The sequence below is a fragment of the Tamandua tetradactyla genome, chromosome 26, assembly GCF_023851605.1.
Source record: "Tamandua tetradactyla isolate mTamTet1 chromosome 26, mTamTet1.pri, whole genome shotgun sequence".
Taxonomy (NCBI): domain Eukaryota; kingdom Metazoa; phylum Chordata; class Mammalia; order Pilosa; family Myrmecophagidae; genus Tamandua; species Tamandua tetradactyla.
Window position 1 is genome coordinate 16,389,265 of NC_135352.1, and position 22,069 is coordinate 16,411,333.

Genomic DNA, 22,069 nt, shown 5'->3' on the forward strand with positions numbered 1-22,069 from the left:
GAAAGCCTCCTGACACAGCCGTGTGAGGGTGCCATCTTGCAAGCAGATTCTCCAGCCCCAGAAAAGCCTACTGAGAGACCCTGATTCACAGCCATCCAGCTGAGCCACCCCTGACCCTTAGAAACTAGACGTGACAATAAAGGTTTGTGATTTTAGGCTGTTCAATTTTGAGGTAATTAGTTCCACAGCTATAGATAATTAATACAGTAGTATTAGGGCAATGATTCGGCGAAGCTGCCAGCAGGAGAAGAGGAAGTACCTCTGCCATGATGGCCAAAGCATCTGAGAATCATAGACATATATGCAATGTATAAACTCTTTCACTGTCCCTAACCTTGAGTAGGGCAGATAGTAATTTCCTTTTCACAGTTCTTTCTGTGCCACCAGGATGCTGTGTTGCAACTTCTTTTCATTTCCCTGCCAAGACAGTCCTTATTCAATTTAAACATATCTCAGGCAGAAATCATTGTAAGAGGACAGAGAGGTTTGCATGGAGTGATTTATTCTCAGGCCCATTCCTGCCTAGAGAACTTTGATCTACTGAATCTCTATAAAGATTGAAAGATGGTTGAGATAAGTCCTTTCCAGGAGGGCCTCCCAGTTTTTTCCTGTGTTCATATTCATTGGATCTTATTGAACAGGTAAAACAGACAAACAACCCCATCTAAATTCTATGTACATCAATGTCAGATTGATTTAAAATAAATAGGTCAATGAAAAGAGAACTTCAAAGTGTTGAATCCCCTGCTTTTCTAGAAAAGGACTGACTTCTCCCATCCTGTTTTCAAATTTATTCAGACCCTCTCTTCCTTGAGTTGCTTAAACCACTCTGCAATTTTTTTTCTCTTGGCACTAAGTGAGGTTTATATCATTCAGACTTTCAGTCTGTTCAGATGTTGTTGAAACTTGTTATGCCTGCTAGTTCTAAGTAAAAGCGTTCTAAAAGTTTGGGCCATAAACGTAAGCCAAGCTTGACACTTAGATGCCTCCTGATTCCATAGTCTATCACCTAGTTTGAAAAGTTACTGACTAAGGGTTTAATTTTATTTTTTCAGGAATACAACAACAAGTGTGTTTAATAACCCTGGGTCCTGTTTTTGTGTGTTGTTGCTGCTTTGGATTTGCAGACGCTCTTAGATAGCAACTGTGAGAATAAGTCGCGATGCTGTTCATTTACTAACATCAGCAGTTGGGGGTCGGAGAGCACATCTCCTGTTTCATGAAAACATAACAGAGATGCATTTTGCTAATCGGGCATGGAGGGTGACATCAAATCCATGGGCTCATTATTTTTTAAAACAAGCCAAAAGAGTAATCAAGACACTGTTCTGGGGTACTCAGAATCAAGTGTTCAGACAAAGTGGTGGTGTCTTTATGTCCGGCCCTCCCTTCTGCATTTTCATCATCTCCTGTTTCTGTTGGTCTTCGGAGCTGTTCTCATTCCTAAAAAGAGCCTCCATTTTGTTGGGGAGCCTCCTTATTATTATTTTAAAAATTCTGTTGCTTATATTTTGAACTACTTCAGTTGTAAACAGAAATCCAGAAATAATATAACAGACATCTGTGTATGCTGTGTCAAGATTTAACGAATGTTGAAATTTGGTTTCGGGTTTTTTTCTTTCTTTTTTTTTTTTTATTTTTATTTTTGAGAGACACGGTGCTTCCCAAAAAGTTAAGGGCTCTAGCCCTGCAGTGGCCATGCCCTAAGGTGACCTACAGTGATCTAAGGAACCAATGATCGCATGTTTGTTAATTTCCCTCTCCTTGAGTGCCGGCAGAAGTTGCACTTGCTTCTAACCAATAGAATATCGCAAAGGTGATGGGATGGCACTTGCTTCACTGTTATAGTGAAGGGGATTTTGCAGATATAATTAAGAACCTAATCAGTTGACTTTAAGTTAATCAGAAGGAAGAATTTTAAGGGTGGGCCTGACCTAATCAGGCAAATCCTTTCAAAGAAGGCCTGAAGGTGAGGGACTTGCAGCAACAGTATCTCTTTCCCTCTCTCCATTGATGGCTATGAAAAAGGAAACTACCATGAATTCTACAGCCACAGGAAATGCATTCTACCAACAACCTGAGGGAGCTTGGAAGCTGATCCTTCCCTAGTCAAGCCTCCAGATGAGAACACAAACTGGCTGACACTTTGACGTCAGCCATAAAAGAAACTGATCAGAGAACCCAGCTAAGTCATGTCTGGATTTCTGACTTACAGAAACTGTGAGATAATAAATGGGTCTTATTTAAAGCTACTATGTTTGTTACGCAGGAATAAAAATTAATCAGGCCCTAACCTCATTTCTCTATTTCTTTCTCCAGAATAACTACATGAAATGATTCTCAGCTTCCAAGAATTAAGGGAAATACAAATTCATAGATGACCATCAATCTGATAAAAATTAAAATGTCTGGGAACCCTAAAAGTTGGAGCAATAGGAGGTTTCATATACTGGAAATAGGCATGAATATTGGAATAACCATTCTGCAGAAAAATTGTATAATGTCTATATAACCTAGCATACATATGTCCTGCAAAGGTTTGACTACACATTAGCCAAGGACAATAATTTAGTTTTTTTGCGTTTTAAAATTTACATAAATAGCATACTTATGCAACAGGATTTTTGTGGGGGATGTGTATGCATATTTATTTTTAATTAAAAAAAAAATTCCTCCTACAATCGATCCTGCATACTGAAGGCCAGGAGTCATTCTTTGAATTCTCAGAGATAGGCAGACACTTGGGCCCCATTGAGAACCACTCTCAACTCCCGCGTGACGCACTCCACTTCCTTCTTCCATCCATGGGTGGTAAGGTGGCTAAAGTGTCTCCTCTGGGTATGGCTGCAGGCGCTTATCTTCCAAACACTGAGAGGCCCCGAGTTCCCGCCTGCTCCTGCCGAGCAGCATTTGGGGAACCGGTCCAGGCCGTCCGCCGAGGCCGGGACCCCTTCACCACACCCAGCATGCGTGGATCAGTTCTTTCAAGGCCTTCACCCTTTCCGTGCTTCTGTCCCTTGTGGCTCCAGCTAGGAGAACAGCTCTGTTTCCAGCCTCCTGAGACGCAAATGTGACCAGGTTCTTTGCTAAGGCGTGGGTGAGGAGCTCATCCCACCCAAGAGGGACTTCAGTGGTGAGCATGAACTTGATATGTCCTTCCCCCATGCTGCTAAGTTCCAGCGCCACCGGGGCTGCCATCTTCCCCAGCTGGGTCACGGTGCCAGGTTGTGGCTGCCTAAGCCCCCCCAGGCCACCTGGGTGGGAGACCCACACGCCACTTCTTTCCTCTGCTTCGACATCTTCAGTGGCTGCCCTCCACGGCAGTCCTCTCCATGGCAGCAGCCCTAAAGGCGCTTGTTTCAACCTTCGGAGGTGAGAGTGGAGGAGTGTGGGGGACTGTGCATGTGAAGGAATCTAACAGGTATGTCATGGCAGACAGGTGTTAGGGCTTAATTACTACTATTCTAGTGATCAGCAAGATATATTTTTCCCCCTTAGTGGGGATCAGCTCCTAATTATGACACAATAGAGGCAAGAAAGTTCACAGCCTTCAAAGACACACCTTATGGGTTCAGATAATAGTTCCTGATAAATTTTCAAATTAAAAAAAAAGTTTGGATGAAACATTAAGCTTCATTAAGTTTTGCTTTGGACAGAATGTGTACTACTTATTATCTACTTAACTCGTACATTTTGGCTTTACCAAAATATATTGGATTGACATTTATCTTCAATACTTGTGTTCTATCTAAGTCATTTTTTTCCCATTTACTGATCATTCATTTTAAAGATGCTTTGGTCTAATGTTATTGCTTTCTTAACAACAAAACATTACAAAACCTATTTATTTGCTCGAAAGAGAACTGACTTTCATAAAATAACCAGGTACAGCACCAAAGCTCTGTATATCCCAAGTATGAATCTGAGGTTAGAACTGTCCCTATTTTCTAAACAAGTTCCAAGCTTCAGCCTAGGGAAATGCTTTGCCTCCAAGAGAAAATGGTAAGCATTCCTGTTAGCAAAATCAGAAATGAATCAAGTCGCAGGAAATTCCCATCTCCCAACCTCCCTCCCCTCAATATAAAATAAAACAAGACATTTTTAAAGGAAAAATGGAGAGCATTCACCATAAAATTACTAATAAAATTGTTGTCCTTCCTCATCCAAAATGATTCTACTTGTGTTGATTTTGTGGTCCGCCCAGACACAGTCAAAATGATCTTTGTGGGACCACTGCTTAGTCTCTCATTTTCTACCAGGGCCACTGTAGCCTCTGCCAAGAAATAAGGAAAGAGCAGGTATATTCACCATTGTTTGTTTATTTTTGAGAAAGACTGCTGAAGCGTTTCAATCTTTTTTCTCATCCTAATATAATTGATAGAAAGCTTGAGAAGATTTCTGAAACAAGGTTGTTCTTATGATAAAAGTTTACTTATCTGGGACTTTATAAACAAAATGATTAATTAATCAGAACATCGCATCCTTGTTTAAGTCAGAAAATAAAGATCTAGTATATGAGACTTGGATGTTGGTAGTTACTTTTCACTTTATCACAAAAGACTTTTTAGCTGGTTTTTTTTCTGTTGTTGTTAACTCTATTTTACAAAAAGGAAAATGTGTCTTTTGAGAAATTACTTGACTTCCAACAGTAAAATGTGATTGTGGGTCTCGAGAGAGATGCAAGTATTGTGACTCTTCATCTGTATTTGTTGATTAAGTCATGATATGCAAATACCACTTAAACTGCTATTTTTTAGCAAGAGGGTTTTTTCTTTGTCAGTGAACTCAGCGAAGCAGATTTTTGTATTTCTATTAATTCACCGGGATTTTTTTTTCCCCAAGTAGCTGCTCCAGATGGCATTCTAGAGACTGGAACACAGGGTATTAAGTATTTTCAAGATATAATGTCATTTCTAATAATACTGTCTTCTAGATAACATGGCCAACCTTTTTCTTCCTAATGCCATCTAATTAACCAAGAGGGAAGCTACTACCAGAAGGACATTTCCTATTATCCCTTCAGAATTGGGGCTGTCTTTATATAGACATCAGCACCTGCAAAGCTTGGGCAAAAAACACAGCTCGCGTTGTAAGCAATTCAGCCTTATTGGTAAATAAAACATACACACTTTATATACTCCTTATCGGTTTCATTTCAAATTGAACACAAATTATGTTCCAAACATACTTAACGGTATTGTTTTGACAGGGTAACTGGACCAGCTGAATCAGTGATATTTTATGATACAGTTCCAGGTGGCACAAAGTAAGCATTTAGTTCTGGGCACTTTCTTCTCAGGTTTTGAAGTGTGCTTCTATTTTTGCTTTTGTTTTTCCCTTGATCCAAGTCTGAAGAATTAAGTACAGAGCTCCTTTATAAAGGTAAGTCTCTGGTGATCGTAGCACAGCATTGGAATGTGATTAACACCACTGAATTGTATCTTCGAAAATGGTTAAAATGGGAACTTTTAGGTCGCGTGTATGTTACCAGGATAGAAAAGAAACAAACAAAACCATAGAACTGAACAACACAAAGAGTGAATGTCAGCTATCATTGAATGTTTCATCAATTATGACAAAGGTACCACACTAAAGCAAGATGGTTAATAACAGGGAAAGGTTAAATGGGAACTCTGTACCTTCTGCATGACTTTTCTGTAAACATACAAACTGCTGTAATAATAATACTAAAAAAGAAAGTCTCTGCTCACTTATGGGCTTGTGACTTGTCACCTGGGAGCCAGAAAGACGAAATGGCTGAAATTGTTGGCCAACCATGGTCAGAGTCTCAGAAAGTTTTCTTAGATTAACTTGTGGTCAGCTTCCCTAGTCCTTTGATTTTCATGAAATTTAAGGCTCTTAACATTATGCCTTTAAAAAACGGAAAAGAGTCTTATTTTTTGGCTCTGGTCAACAAGGAAGGAAATGGCACCCACTGGCTCTCTCCTATCTCTCATCCTTGGCCACGGTGTGGCATATTCTCATTGCTGGCAAAAGGAGCCGGTGACAGATGGGATGTTAATAAACACCCTTGGAACACAACTTGGCTGTTTTGGGGCCCTGTTTTCAGTTTCTTGGCTGCTTCTTTTGGTGGGAGTCACTGGGACTGTTGGATCAAGGGCCTTAGGTGAACAAGCAAGGTATGTATTGTAGCAGCTTTAGTCTGTGACTGGGGAAATTACCTTTTGATAGACTTTCCCCTTCTCTCGCTCTGCGGGGTATAAAACAAAACAATCAGATCTCTAATGTAGTTTAAACTTGGTCCCACCTAAAAAATAAAATCACTTTCGGGTAAACAAACAAACAAACAAAAACACCTTATTTGGATAAAAATGTTCTGTCTCTTAGATCACCTCCTTCTCACCCTGCCATCACCTCCTTCTCACCTTGCCTGTTCCTAAAGATGGTATAAGTGGTATAGATGGTGGTAAGGGGTAGCCATATGTGGGTTTGTGGGGAGAAAGGAGTTCTCTGGTCTCATGTTGGATGAGTGTGATCTGGTAACATTTGCTGGTCTGGAGGACAATGTTGCTTGGTCAAACTGCTTCCAAATCTGCCATTTGGGCCACTCCTTTACCTTGGGCAGAGCTTCTGTCCTGCACCAGTCAACTCCTCCAGGCTAACTCCTCATCTCCACTGCCTGCTGACTCCTGAGTCTCTGTCTTCTTCTCCACATGCTCCTCTGGCCAGATTGCCTCTGTTGTGGGCCACTTTGTCATACCCTTGCAGACCCCCTAGCAGACCCGCTGGCTTTCAACATGGTGCCCCGACCCCGTGGGATGAAGTAAGCCTGAGTAGCTAAACTGTGAGGCATCTCTCCACCTGATCATATTGCTGCACCAGGTATACTTGGATGGACTGTTCCCCAGGTTGGTAAGTGGCTGCTTGTCCTCCTCCCAAAAATGCAACAAGAAAAGAGTCCATAAACTCAGTCTATATAACAAATTGCAGAGGAGGAAACCAGGGCATGGCTATCTGACCAGCTCTCTCTCCTCTTTCTCTCACTCCCAGTGTCCTTTATGTAATTGTTTCAGGTCTGCAAAAGGGTGGGTTTTCCTTCTTCTGTTTGGATTTGTTTGCCCCTTACATAAAACTCTGGTTTAAGTCTCAGAAGAAGATACATGAATTTAGATTATCCTTTCCTATGCCAAAAGCCTTGCTTGAAAGCCTTTGTTTTCCTTCAAAATCCTAGTTTAAATGACAGAGATGGAATGTTATCTGTCATTTTATTGTCATTATTAATTTTGTCTTGTGTTCCTTTTACAGAAACTTTAATCTGCTTCCTTCAGGCAGATGGGTGTCAGCATACCAGGATAAAGGCCCCATGTGTTTAGAAAGTCAGAAGTAAAAAAAAAAAAGCAACTACAGCAAAAAGATAATTGTCAAATAATCTCTCCTATTACATTTATGCTACTCCAAATCCTTATAAAAACTTAGCCAAATAAAATTAACTTTTGATGCTACTCTGCTGATGAGGAAACTCAATTTTACTAAACAGATGGCAAATGGTATCTGGCTGGCTCCAAAGCCCATTTTATTTCCATACATACCATGTTGCCTCCTGTTGAAAAGTTAAAAGCTAAGCTATAGATCAAGAGCCAAGAGTGGAGGCCAGGCAGAAATCATGTAAACGATTTCACCTATGGAATATCAAAAGTCAGGGAACAGTCAAGGACAAACTAGGCTGTCAGCCCCATGATGCTGGGGCAACCTTGGATTCCCGACAGTTCAAGTAAATACCGGGCAAGGAGCTGCTCAAGCAATTGTGCCCTTCAGTAAAAAGATTCTGGTACATCTGATTGCTTGTTTAATAATTGTGCCAGCTTGAAAATATTTATGTACTCTAGAAAAGCCATGTTTTAATCCAGATCCAATCTTGTGGGAGCAACCATTTCTTTTAATCCCTATTCAGTACTGTATGTTGCAAGTTTGATTAGATTATCTCCACAGAGATGTGACTCAACCACTTGGATTCACCTTGGATTAGAGGGAGATGTGACTCCACCCATTCCAGGTGGGTCTTTTACTGGAAGCCTTTCAAAGAGGAAACATTTTGGAGAAAGCTTCAGAAGCTCTCGTGGTTCTCTTGAACCACGAGAGCCCACACAGCCAGAGACCTTTGGAGATGAAGGAAAATGCCCCTAGGGGATCTTCAAGAAAGAAGAAGCCTGGAGAGAAAGCTAGTAGATGTTGCCGTGTTCACCATGTGCTTTTCCAGTTGAGAAAGAAACCCTGAATGTCATCGGCCTTCTTGAACCAAGGTATCTTTCCCTGATGCCTTAAATTGGACATTTTTATAGCCTTGCTTTAATTGGAACATTTTTGTGGGCTTAGAACTGTAAACTTGCCACTTATTAAATTCCCCTTTTTTAGAAACCATTCTTTTTCTGGTATACTGCGTTCCAGCAGCTAGCAAACTAGAATGATAACAAAAACAGATTCAACAGATTTCATTGAAAAGGAACAGGCTAAGGTCTACAGTCAACAGTAACATTTGTAATAGGCTTCCGCTGAATGTAACAAAGGCATTATGCCAAAACTAAATGTTAACAGGTGGTAGGGGGCGCATGGGGGTGGGATACGATTCCTTGTGGCAGAAAAGGAAATGCCTTTATATAGATTATGGTGGCAGAAGCATGCTAGAGAAAATGTGGAGAAAGAGTTGCACCTATTCACTGTCAGTAGAGAAACTGAGAGGTGCAGCCCTTTGGAGGGCAGTGTGGTGGTTACACAAGAGGCCAGGGGTGGGATTGCCATATGATCCTGCCACCCCATTGCTCAGTATATACCTGGAGGAACTGAGTGTGGGCACAGGAATGGATATTTGCACACAGGTGTTTATTGTGGCGGTGAAGTCATGATTCCCGATGGAGGTGGCCTAAGGGTACAAAGACTGACCTGATCAAGGAAGGGGGAACTGTGGTGTTTACATACAATGGACTACTGAGCAGCTGCAGGAAGGAATGAAGTTGTGAGGCATGCAACTAGGTGAATGAACCTTGGGGACTATATGTTGACTGAAATGTCAGAAACAAAAGACAAATATCATTATGCCTCACTCATATGGACTAACTGTAATATACAAACTTGGAGAACTAAAGTCGAGAGCATGGGTGATCAAGTTGGGGCTTATTGTAAAGGGTCCCAGATTATAAGCTCTTACAGCAGTCATATATATTCAGGAGTCGTAACTGTTATTTCTAAATTCTGAAACCCTGAGCTGTTTCTATATAACCTGGTCGTTCCCAGAAACTTTGGGTATTTATCTGACACTTGAGACTCAGAGTTAGAGCTCTGGAGCTATGACAGTCAGCACTACCTCATACAGGAACTGTTTAAACAGTTGAAAAAGGGATCAGACTTGGACTAGAGATATGAATGAAGCGGATCTAGATAGCACTAAGGTAGATCAGAATACAGGCTAAGGGATAATATGGTCCATATTTTAAAATTTCAACTTCTGTGTGAGACCAAAGGAAGAGATGTTTATTTGGTGCAAAATTTATATTTTGGGTGGTGCATTACCTAATTTAACTTGTATGGTCAATTTATTTGAACACCATAAGTACATGGAATCTTGAATAAGGAGTGAGATCTTGTTGGTTTGTCCAGGTTAGTGTGATGCCCCAAAATATCCCAGAGTACTTGAGGCAGTGAATAAAGAGGTATTTGCAAAGTCCCCTTGGGAGACTGGGGGAAAAGGAGGAAACATTCAACTTCCCCATTTTTGGAATTCCTGATATTCTAACAAGCAGTGGGAACAACAAATCAATAGGCTGAGCCTTCAATTTCAGGGTTTGCCCCTATGAAACTTGTTCCTGCAAAGGAGAGGCTAAGCCTCCTTAAAATTGTGCCTAAGAGTCACTCCAGGAGAACCTCTTTTGTTGCTCAAATGTGGCCTCTCTCTCTAAGCCATCTTGGCAGGTGAACTCACTGCCCTCCCCACTATGTGGGACATGACTCCCAGGGGTGTAACCCTCCCTGGCAATGTTGGACAGTACTCCTGGGATGAGCCAGTACCTGGCATCATGGAATTGAGAAAGCATTCTTGACCAAAAGGGGGAAGAGAGAAATGAGACAAAATATAAAGTCTCAGTGGCTGAGAGATTTCAAACAGAGTCAAGAGGTTATCCTGGAGGTTATTCTTATGCATTGTATAGATATCCCTTTTCAGTTTATGGTGTATTGGAGTAGCTGGAGGGAAGTATCTGAAACTGTTGTGTTGTGTTCCAGTAGCCTTGATTCTTGAAGACAATTGCATAATGATAAGCTTTTACAATGTGATTGTGTGATTGTGAAAACCTTGTGTCTGATGCTCCTATTATCCAGGATATGGACAAATGGGTAAGAAAATATGGATAATAAATAAATAAATAAATAAATAAATAAAATAATAAGGGGGATAGGGATAAAAAAAATTGGGTAGATTGACATACGAGTGGTCCATGAGAGGGAGGAACAAGAGGCATAGGATTCATGAGTTGTTGCTTTTTTTCTTATTTCTTTTTCTGGAGTGATGCAAATGTTCTAAATATGCTCATGGTAATGAATACACAACGATGTAATGATATTGTGAGCAATTGATTGTATGGCATGTATAGACTGCAAGTATTTGAAGATTTCTCAATAGAAATATTTTTTGAAAAAGAAGTAATTTTTGAGGAACGTTCTCTGAGTTCTTGATATCATCTGAGCAGCTTTCATCACAATAGAGGAAGCTCAGGTTCTGTTATTCTGATTTCAGAGTCCCATTCTGTCTACCAAGCATCCACTGCTCAGGAGAATTTCATATGTTTTGAATTCAGAAAATTAAATGGCAACTAATTTGTTTCAAGCCTGCTTCATTTAAGCTTACAAACAGCTCGCCATTTTTCGGTTTCAGAAATTAACCCGTGTAAATTATTATTTTCATTTGCTTTTATGAAAAACGATCACAAATGAACAACTCTCCTGGAAGAAGAGGGAGCTTCCACCCTTAGGCAGGGTAAGAAGAACCTTCTGAAGATGCTATTTTCAGTTAAGATGTGGCCAACTCAGTCAAGGAAGGCATCCACGCATGGTGTGTCCTGATCAGGGGACTTAGAGCCTGTGTAGGGTAACGAGGACATACTCAGAGAGGAGTGACCTGGCGTGGAATGTCAGAGCCTAGGAGGGAAGGAGAGAGTTTCTGCTCAGGAAGGTGGCCCAGATGCAGGGTGCAATGGGGAGAGAGGAGATGGAGCCCTAAGAATATGAGGAGGGGGCGTGTGGAGGTAGGTAGAGGTGCCAGCCCAACCAGGGTGCTGGGGGCTTGAGTGCAGTGAGGAAAATATCTATGTGAGGGAGGAATTGGCAGCACATTTGGGAATTGCTTATATACTGGAGAATTGATCAAGTAAGTACATGTAAGGGTTATGGGAAGGGGGCAGAGTCTTCACTATTGAAGAGAGGGAGAAAACTATAGGAGCCCTGTGGTGTTGGATTGGAATTGGAATTTTCAGTGTGAACATAGGACTTGCAGCATATATACATAGACTAAAATATAAATAGATTTCAATGTATATTCAGAGGGTCTGGAAGACATGATACCTCAGTAGCAGTGAACAAAAGCCCAGTACCCAGAGCTAAGATTTTTAATACCAATTTTCTCAAAAAAGAATTCTCAGAGAATTGGCTGATTCCAGGACTGAGATAAGGAGAGTACCAGATAAGGCAGAAACATCTTTTTTGTGTCAGAAAGTAAAGAAGTGCTCAAGAATAATGGGGATATGTCAAAAGGACATGGGAGCCAGCTTGAAGGGCTCCCCACTGGCCAAATGGGAAGCAGTTTGGGCTTCAAAATAAAAAATAGTTATGGATTATAAAGTATTGTATAAAACAGGAAACCATGGGCCTTACTAATATAAATAAATCAGTAAGTAAGTTGAAGTTTGGTGGGGAATGGGATCTTTATGTAGTTTCAGAGTATCTCTGCACAAAATTCGTATTAAGGACAAAAAGAAAAAGAGTAACTTTGGATCAGAGAAGACTGCCAGGAGCCATATTAATCAAATGATCAAAGTAACAATGGGACAAATCTAGACTATTTTCCACCAGAGTGTGCAACAAAAAGACCGCACATCACATCTGTGATGTCCTTCCCGAAGGTATATAACCTCAGTCTAATCAGGAAAAACCATCAGACCATCTTCAATTGAGGATATTCTTCAAAACAACTGGTAGGTTGAATTATATACCCCAAGAAACACATGCTCTTAATCTGAGTCCACTTCTCTGGGGGTCTGAACCCATTGTAAATAGGACCCTTAGAAGATGTTATGCTTGGTAAGGTGTAGCCAACTGCATCAGGGTGGGTATTCATCCATGTTACTGGATTAATATGGAGAAGAGAAGAAACTGGAAGCCACAGAAGCCAGAAAGGAGGGGACATGGCCGCATGATGAGAGGTAGAGATGTAAGCCAAGGAACTCCAAGCATTGCTGGCAGCCAGAACCCAAAATGCCACAGATTCTCGGAGAAAGAAGGCCTTGCTGACATCTTGATTTTGGACTTCTAACCTCAAAACTGCGAATCAATAAATTCTTGTTGTCCAAGTCAAAACCAGTTTGTGGTATTTGCCATAGCAGTCTGGCAAAGTAAGACAATAACTGAATGTAATCTTCGAAATTCACAGTATGAAAGAAAGTCAGTCTGAGGAAGATTTCCAAATTGAAGGAACGTGAAGAGACCGACAACTAAATGGCACATCTAATTCTGAACTGGATCCATTTACTATAAAGGACATTATTGATACACTTAATGAGACTTCAGTGGCATGTGAAGATTAGACGGCAATAGTGTATCAGTGTTAATTTCCTGATTTTGGTGGTTGTATTGTGGCTATATAAAGCAGGTCAGCAACTTTCAAATGAGTCAGAGAAAAAGCTCTTTGTATTGTACAGGCAGATTTTCTGTTAAAAATAATTAATATATTAAATAGAAATATGTAATAAATAAATTATAATAAAGGATTTTCAATGTGAACATCACACACAGAGCCATGCATATTTATTTCTATAGCTACAATAGATGATTAGACAAGGATGTCCAACTGTTAGACTAATTTGAAGCAGATTAGCGTGTAGCGTTGAAGTTTCTCTGATTAACAATAATTATAAATTTTAAATAAAATTATTACAACTGTATGGAAAAGTTGCAAGAATAGTACAAAAACCTTCCATATGCTTTTATCCTTCATGTAGAGTCAACTTTTCCCAAATTTTACCATATTTGGCTTTTCATCTCTCTCTGTACATATATATTTTTCTGAACCATTTAATGAAAACCATTGAAATTTGCAGAGCTCATGCCTTCTTACCCTTAGTTACTTCAGCCTCTGTCTTCTAAGAACAAAGACGTTCTTTTACAAAGCCAGAATACAGAATTCTGATCTAATGATCTAATGATCAGAATCAGAAAATGTAGCATATGTATAGTGCTTTTATGTACGATTTAGTCCATATTTACTTTTTGCCAATTATCCCAATAATTTCTTATATAACAATTTTTTCCTTTCCTGAAGTCAACCCAGAATCATATACCACATTTATTTGTTCTGTCTCTTTAGTCTCCTTTAACCCAGAACAGCTCTTCAGACTTTGTTTGTCTTTCATAATATTGATGATAATAATATGTACCTCTTTTGGGGGTTGATGTTTCTCTTTGGATTATTTTTCTCTGAACTCCTCCCTCTTTTTTGAGCCACTTTTCCCATGTGCTGTATTTATCTCTTCTTACTCTGCCTTCTTGAGATCAACCAAATCTCAAAAATAGATGCTGGTCTCAATGGGTGTATTGTTCTCACATAAGCTTCTTGTAGTTCTTTTGGTTTGTTTCTTGTCTTTGCTGGATGCTTCATGGATCAATACGAAGAAATTTCCATAATTTAGAATTCTATAAGCACCGCAAATGGATTTGTTGAGAAGAACTAAATTCACAGCTTTGAATGAACTGTTTACCATTGACTACATGATTGAGAATAACTCTGTACTACAAAACCATTATAAACACTGTGCAAGTCTGGCATTAATCACCAATTGCATCTTTATGAAGCTAGGGAGAATGAGGACACTATCTCTGTACTACGTGGATGTTCTGTGTAGAGGCCTCACCCGGTTACTTCCCTAGAGATAGAGCACTGCTGTCTTGTTAGGAGACATCTGTGTGCATGAAGTAAGAAGGTAGAGAACTAATTGAAAGAGAGGAAAGAGCCTGAGAGCAAGGGAGATAATAAGTGAGCTTGGTTCCAAGGAAACTGGGGTGGGATTGGTTAGATAGCATAGGTAGAAGGATCAGGCTAAATACTGAAACATATCTACATGAAAATACATAAGAACATCATGCAGTAATTATGTGGCAAAACATTCACCTTGCTTAGCAGAACTATAACCTCAAGTGTCTCCCAGTTATAGCATTTTCATACCTGCCAATATGGATAACTGTTAGCTTACAAATTGTGAATAGGGCAGTGGACAATTTAACAATATTGGGAATATGTGTCTGGTTGGAATACTGTCGCCCTAATCATGTGCATATTTCAGCAAAGTCTTCTGGCAAGTTATATCATGTAAAAGCTAAGCAATATTAATATGCGTATCTTTCTACTTAAAGAAATTACGGAAAGGTTGTTTATGAATGTTTAAAAAAGCATTTAATGAGTTAACGTTACTTACACATTTTTAAAAGTACCCTTCTGGTATTTTGGGTCAGTCTGTTTTAGATGCAAAATAAAGGACTTAGTAGAGATATTAGCTGGGTCTGTTTCACTTTAATTTCTGAAAATGTACAGCCACCTGGTGTTTGCCATGCGCCTCCATCTTTTAAGCAAATGAGTCTGGTATTTTCTGCTGCCTGCTAGACAATACACTGGAGAGAGTCTACTTACTGCAACCTTTGCATGTCTGAATGTGGGCACCCCACCTTCTCATTCTGACTTTCCTATTCTTGATTATATTACCAGCACTTGGCACAACGCCTGACGTATAAATTGCCTGATGTATAATAACTATCAGTTGAATGAATGAATGAATGAATGAATGATGGCTGTCACCCAGACCAGACAAAGTGAAACCATTTTTGGTGTGTTCTTTGCTCGCTATCAAATAGCCAAAGTTTTTTACTCATTTCCACCCTCTTATTTGAAATCTGTAACACTTATCTCTGGACAGTTTTTAATTACATGTCTTTACTTCCAGTGGAAATCTGCCCTCTTCTTCTACCAGTATCACCTTCTTCTTGAACTCCTGTAGTTCTTGATTTCTGTGCCACAGCAGTATAAATAGGATAGTCATGGGCTATGGCTTTAGAATGGGTAGATACAGGTCTGGATCCCAACTTTGTCACTTGTAATGGCGTAGAAAGGTATGTTTATCTCTTTAAGCATCTTTAAAATGGGGATAATAATCCATTGTTCCCAGGTGTATATATAGACACATGTGTAGAACAGGAGGGGAAGAACTTTTAAAAAAAAAAAAAACAGATTGCTTCTGTTTAAATCATTGGTCAAGATAGAAGAATACTTCTTAAGGAAAGAGTTGCCTTTTGTTAAGACAAATATCTTGATGTGTTTTTGTTTCTGAGAGGAAAAGCTACTTTTCTCACTCCCTCCCCAACAAGTCTAGATGATGGAAAATGATTAAACTCAATAAAGTATTTGGAATCCAGATCACCACTGTTAGTCCAGGAGAGAGGGCATAAAGCTGAAGAGAGACAAAATGGCAAGAGGTGGTAGAGTCTTTGGAAAGAAGAGAAACTTTTAGATGTAGAATGTTAAATTGTTTCCTATACTGCTCTGTGTTTCATTCTCTTTTAATGTTTCTCTAAGTTTTAGAAAAGTTTGTTGCTATAACAAATGTATTTGAGTGGTGTTTTGGGGGATGAAGAAGAAGGGAAGGGAATTTCATGAGTGGGAGAAAGAGGGCAGAGAGAACAACAGCATACAAGGGGCTCTCCACGGAATAACTTATCTGGAGAGTCAACTGAGAGAAGGAATCTGGAGCCATACAGAGGAGAATACAGCACTCACCAACCGTAACCCCCTCATATGCATTCATTCAGAAATCCCCCAAATATTGTTCAATGTATTGGACTTTGTGCATTACTAGGGATGGAGGTCAAGCTGTTTTATCTCAATGTGAAAGGAAGCAGGCTCACAGAAAGATGGAGGACTTGGAAGCATCTAGGCTGCATTTGGAAAGCACTCCCATGGCACCTGGGACAAGGCGATCCCTCAAAGAGTGACTGGTAAGAATAAAACTGTGTCACTATTGAGCTATTTTCATGACCATTTATTCAAGAGTTGATTGTGTCTGTAGGTATTCTATGATATCTCTTAAAGTGTTGAAATTGGTATCTGATTATCTGTGACATGTACCCATACAGTGATATGCTGTACACAGTAAGCTCTTAAATACATGTATTTTTTTGATCTAGCTTTATTGGTAGGAGACTCTAACTCTCCATTTATTCATTTTGTTGATAAATGAGGATAATCTGGATGACACAGTCATCAGCGTTGTCCAGACCTCATGTTGGTTAGTACCCTCAGCTCCCTCCCTGGGCAGACCTTTAAGTGGGATCTCACTGACAGAGAAGTAGATTTTCTGGTTCAAGCCCTTGCAGTCTTCAAAATGCAGGCTGTATTTGGGATTTGAATTACCTGAATCATGATTGCCTCACTGAAAACACCCTGGAAGCACAGTGAAAATGTTAGTCCAACAGGGCTCTTAGCTTGGAGCTTATCCAAGGAAGTTTCATGAGCAAAAGAATCTTATTATACAACAAATAGCTCAGACCAGCTGTCTATAAACCAGGCATCATGCTGTGAGGCCTCCTTGCATTTATTTATGTGGGTGTGACTGAAATGGCCCCAATGTAACAAATTGATTTTTATAATCTGTGCTCATGAGAAGACGGTGCTGTGACTTACAGCTGGAATCATCACCTGTGACCTCATTTCTCGCTCACTCGAAGTTTTTATTCCATAAAAAATGATCCACAGCACTATAAAACAGGACAGGAAGCAAAGAAGGAGGTGGGGAGAGAGGTACAGGGCTTAGATACCTCTCCCCTCTGCAATACCTGAGAATGACTGTTCATAAACAACAGTCATTTAAAACCTCTCCAGTTACATTAATAGGTTTATAATTGAACAACAGATTTACCCGTATGAAAAACCAATGCTATAAATAACACTGCAAGCAAAATGGTTTCTGTCCCTAAGTGCAAAGAAAAGACTAAGAAAGAAAGTCAAAGGCATTGAGATTTTCATTTCCTAGATTTTATTAACGTAGGAAATAAAATGTGAAATAGGAAGGACTGGATTAAATATATTTTTTAATGGTGAGCAGTAATTTACTACACGAAACACACAGATTAAGATCCAACACACATTTACTGCATTTGCTGAATATGTGATATGTGCCAGTCACAGTTGGGAGTTTTCACATATAGCGCACAAAGTGCTCTACCAAGCAGTGCCTTCCAAAGTGTGATACACTCATCAAAGGGAGGGATGAAAGATGATTTTTGATTGTTTGTTGATTCCCCAAAATGGCATAAGCAATAGGGAAATATATCAGCAAAACTGATGAAGCACTACAGAAGGACTGAAGTTTGAAAGTTTGAGAAACGGTGATGAAAACTAAGGATGACCACCACCATTTAATTGATGAGAAAAGATACCCGCGGTACTTAAGCTATTTGCTCAGGGCTATATGGAGACAGCAGCAGAGTTGTGATTTGTATCTACTTTCATTGCAAGATTATTGCTGGTTTATTTTGGAGCTCATGCTCCAGTAAGGAGAAATAAAGAATAAATAAAACGAAGAATGGTATAGTATATTGGGAAGTTGTAATTTCAACAGAGAAAAATAATGGAAAGAAGAAAAGCAGGGATAGTCAAGGTGATAATTTTACAATTTTCAATAGGGTGTTAAGTTAAGACTTTGTTGAGAATAATGTATTTTAACATAGCTAAGTAAGTAGGAGATTTGCAACCTGCATTATCCAATGTTATTAGGTTACACATATCTTCTCCAAGTGTATGGCTCACCTTTTCACTTTTGATTATAGTATTTGAATTTAAATCTTTGTTTTAAAGTTTGGGCTCTAGATGTCTGTATTAGTTTGCTAAATGCTGCTGGAATGCAATATATCAGAAATGGAACAGCTTTTAAAAAGGGAATTTATTAAGTTACCAGTTTACAATTCTAAGGCCATACAAATGTCCAAACTAAGGCGTCCAAAAAAAGATACCTTGACTCAAGAAAGGCCGGTCTGGGAAGGCATGTGGCTGGCATCTGCTGGTTCTTTGGCTTCTGGTTTCAGAAACTTCCCCGGGGCATTTTCTTTCTCATTTCCACATAACTATGCCTGTGTCACTCTGAAGCAACTGTGTTTTCTCTAAAATGTCTCTCCTTTTCAAGGATTCCAATAAACTAATCAAAACCCATCTTGGATGGGTAGAGTCACATCTCCATCTCATCAGCAAGCCACACCCACAACTGGGCATGTCACTTCTCTATGGAGTAATCTAGTCAAAAGGTCTCACCGACAATTGAGTGGGTCAGTATCCATGGAAACAATCAAATCAAAGGTTTCCATCCTACATGGCTTTTCTGGGGCACAAAGTACTTTCAAACAGGCACAGTGTCTTAAGAAACCTTTCTGCAGTCTGATGTCAAAATGTTCCCATGTTTCCTTCTAAAAGTTTCACAGTTTTGCTTTTCACTTAAAAGTTTTTCATCTATCCTGAGAATTTTTTGTAGCTGGGATACAATAAGGAAATAATTCCATTTTCTCCATATGGCTAGCACCATTTATTCAACACTGCATCCTTTCCCAACTGATTTATTTAACACCCCTTCTGTCATTTACAGAAAGGGGTGGTATAGATCTCTTTCTCTGCTCTCTTTTCTATTTCATTGGTCTTCATGTTTATTCCTGTGACACTATCACATGATTTTAATAAACTAAGACTTTATAGTTAATCTAGATCACTCATAAAGTACATTTTCCATTATCATTTTTTCTTCAAAATTGTGTTGCTTCTTTTTAGCTCTTTGCTCTTTCATGTGAATGTTTGGGTCTTTTTGCCAAATACTATTAATAAGCAAGCAAACTAATCCTGTTCAAATTTTGATAGGGATTTCGTTGAATTTATGGGGAGCTGTTGGCTTAAAGTATGAAGAAATGGGGCCTATATGATAGTCTTTAATTCCATTCATTTAGATTTTATTTTATGGCATTTAATAATGCTTATCATTTTCTTTGAAAAAAATTCTGCACATAATTCAATAGATTTATCCTTTTATAATTTTTAGTTTTGTTCCGATTATAAACTGTATCTTGGTTTTAAAATTACATTTTGTTAGCAGCATGCTGTTGGTGTTTTAGAATGGTATTTGTTTGTGTATATTTATCCCGTTAACATCATCATTGATGAATTCATACATCTTAAGAGATTCTCAATATATTCACTTGGAGTTCCTAGGTAACCAAATGTGACTGTTTAATAAGAATAGTTTTGTCTCTATTTTTTCTTCCTCAGCTTTATCCCTTTTATTTTGTTTTATTTTTCCTGCCTTAATTTGCTAACTAACCAGAATAACATGTTTACTAAAGTGGAGGGGGGGCATCTTATTTCTAAATTTAAAGGGAATATTTTTAAAATTTCACCATTAAGCTGGGTATTTACTCTAATTTTTTTCGTAGCTATGATTTAATGTGTTAAGGCAGTTTCCTTTATTTTTGGTTTGCTTAAGGTTTTATCACAAACAGTGTTGGCGTTTAATAAAATGATTTTCCTGAATCTATTTTCTCCATAGTCATTAATGTAACGCATTTTATCAATGTATTTTCTGAAGCTATGCTGTCCTTTCTTTCCCAAGAAAACTGAAACTTGGCCCTGATGCACTTTTTCAAAATACCAGGCTGAATTTGTGTTACTAATATTTTATTCGTATTTCTGCTCAAAAGTGAGATTGTCCAATGATTTCCCTTTCTCTTAATGTTCATGTCCAGTTTGGTATCAAAATTATTTTAGTCTCATAAAATGAGCAGTGAGGTGTGCAAAATATTGGGATTTTTTTTTTCCCCTAAACGTTTTAAGTAGGTTTCCGCACTACCCAGAGAGGTTCCTTGTGACGCCTTCCTGGATTCCCGCCAAAAGGTAAAGAGAAACTTTCACAATGTCCAGATCCTTTCATTTCCTGCAGATGAGGGAGAAGGCTCTCCTCAAATTCCTTGCAGCAGGAACCCACTTAAGAGGCACCAACCCTGACTTCCAAATGGAACAGTGCATCTACAAAAGGAAAAGTGGCGGCAGCTACAGCATAAGTCTGAAGAGGACCTGGGAGAAGTTTCTGCTGGTGGCTTATGCCATCCTTGCCACAGAACACCTGGCTGACGTCAGTGTCCTCTATACCCCAGGAATACTGCAGCTGGCTGTGCTGAAGTTTGCTGACGCCTTTGGAGCTACTTGTATTGCCCGGGCTTCTCTCCAGGAATCTGCGTGGAACAGATCCAGGCAAACTTATGGTCACCAGCTGTTAACACCTTCTCCTCTGCACCGTGTTTGGACATTGCCATCCCATGCAACACCGATGATGCTCACTCAGTGGGTTCGAAGTGGCGAATGCTGGCCCTGGAAGTTCTGTGCAGGCGTGGCACCATCTCCGGTAAACGCCCGTGGGAATCACGCCTGGTCTCTACTTCTGCAGAGACCCTGAAGAGCTTGAAAAGGCAGAGCACACCGCTGCTGAAAAGACAGTGACCAAGTTGGAATTTGAAGGCAAATGGATTGCTCCACCTCCCGAATTTACTGTTACTCAACAGAAGTTACGGGGGGTCCTTGATGCCTTATTCAGCAGTTCCCGGCTGAGTTGCGGGGTGCAGGGGCTGCCACAAAACACTGCCTCGCGGGTCCCACTGCTCAGGCCACTGAATGGATCCCAACCACCACCCGGTAGCTTTAAGCTGCTTTTCCACAGTTTTAAGCTGCTCTTTCACGGGCTTCAGACAGAAACTAGAAATGAGGCTGATGGAAAATAAACACCAGTTTCTATTCAAAATAGGTTTTAAATAGACCTCTTGCCTCTTAGGCTGTCTGAGCTGATACTTTCTATTTTTTCTAGTCAGTATTGCCAGTCGGACTTTGCTAGGACACAATCCATTTTGTCTCTGTTTTCAAATTTATTTCCCGTAAAGTTGTTCCTAGCGTTTTCAAATGATTTTTAAAAACTTAACCACCGTAATGATAATCATGTCCCTATTTTCACTGGAAATATTCTTTATCTGCACCTGCTCTTTCTCTTTTTTAAAATGAATCTTGATAAAAGGTTGTATATTTTATTACTCTTTTTAAAGAACCAGCTTCTAGTGTTGTTTAGCCTTTCTAAATAGGATATTTAGATATCCAAATATAAAAAAAAATGGGATTTTTTGTTGTTTCTTGATTTTACCATTTGCTTCCTTTTTTCTTATTTTTGCATTTATTCTAGAGTTCTCTCTCCCCCCCATGTCTGGATTTAGTCATTTTATTAATTTTTCAGTTTTCACTATTTTCTTATCGTGTTAGGCGAAGTTAGGAACTTTTGCATTACACGTTTTCTATGTGCCAGTGGTTTCTTCACTTGCGAATGTCTGCATTAGATGACATCTCACTGGAGACCAGTTAGCAAGGCTAACACTATTCTATTTCCCTGAGATCATTTAGGTTACAATTAGGGGAGGGAACTCAAAATATGAGCTATTCTAGGGCAGTAGTTTCTACAGAACTTTCTGTGATGATGGAAACATCCTGTAAAATATACTGTCCCATACGGTCGCCACAGGTGGCTACTGCACATTTGAAATGTGGCTAATGTGGCCGAGGAACTGAACTTCAAAGTGTATTTAAGTTTAATTCATTTAAATTTAACCACAAATGACTAATTGCTACCACAGTGGAGGAAACAATTCTACAGTCTTTGTCACAAAAATATGCTTCCTTAAGGAAGAAATCAATTTTTTTTTGGCATGGGCAGGTGACTGGAATCGAACCCAGGTCTCC

General features: G+C 39.4%; 1 pseudogene; it reads left to right on the plus strand.

The window, feature by feature from the left end:
• Positions 1–20,207: 20,207 nt before the first annotated feature.
• LOC143669623 (small ribosomal subunit protein uS2B pseudogene) lies at positions 20,208–21,069 on the plus strand (annotated as a pseudogene).
• Positions 21,070–22,069: the final 1,000 nt, after the last annotated feature.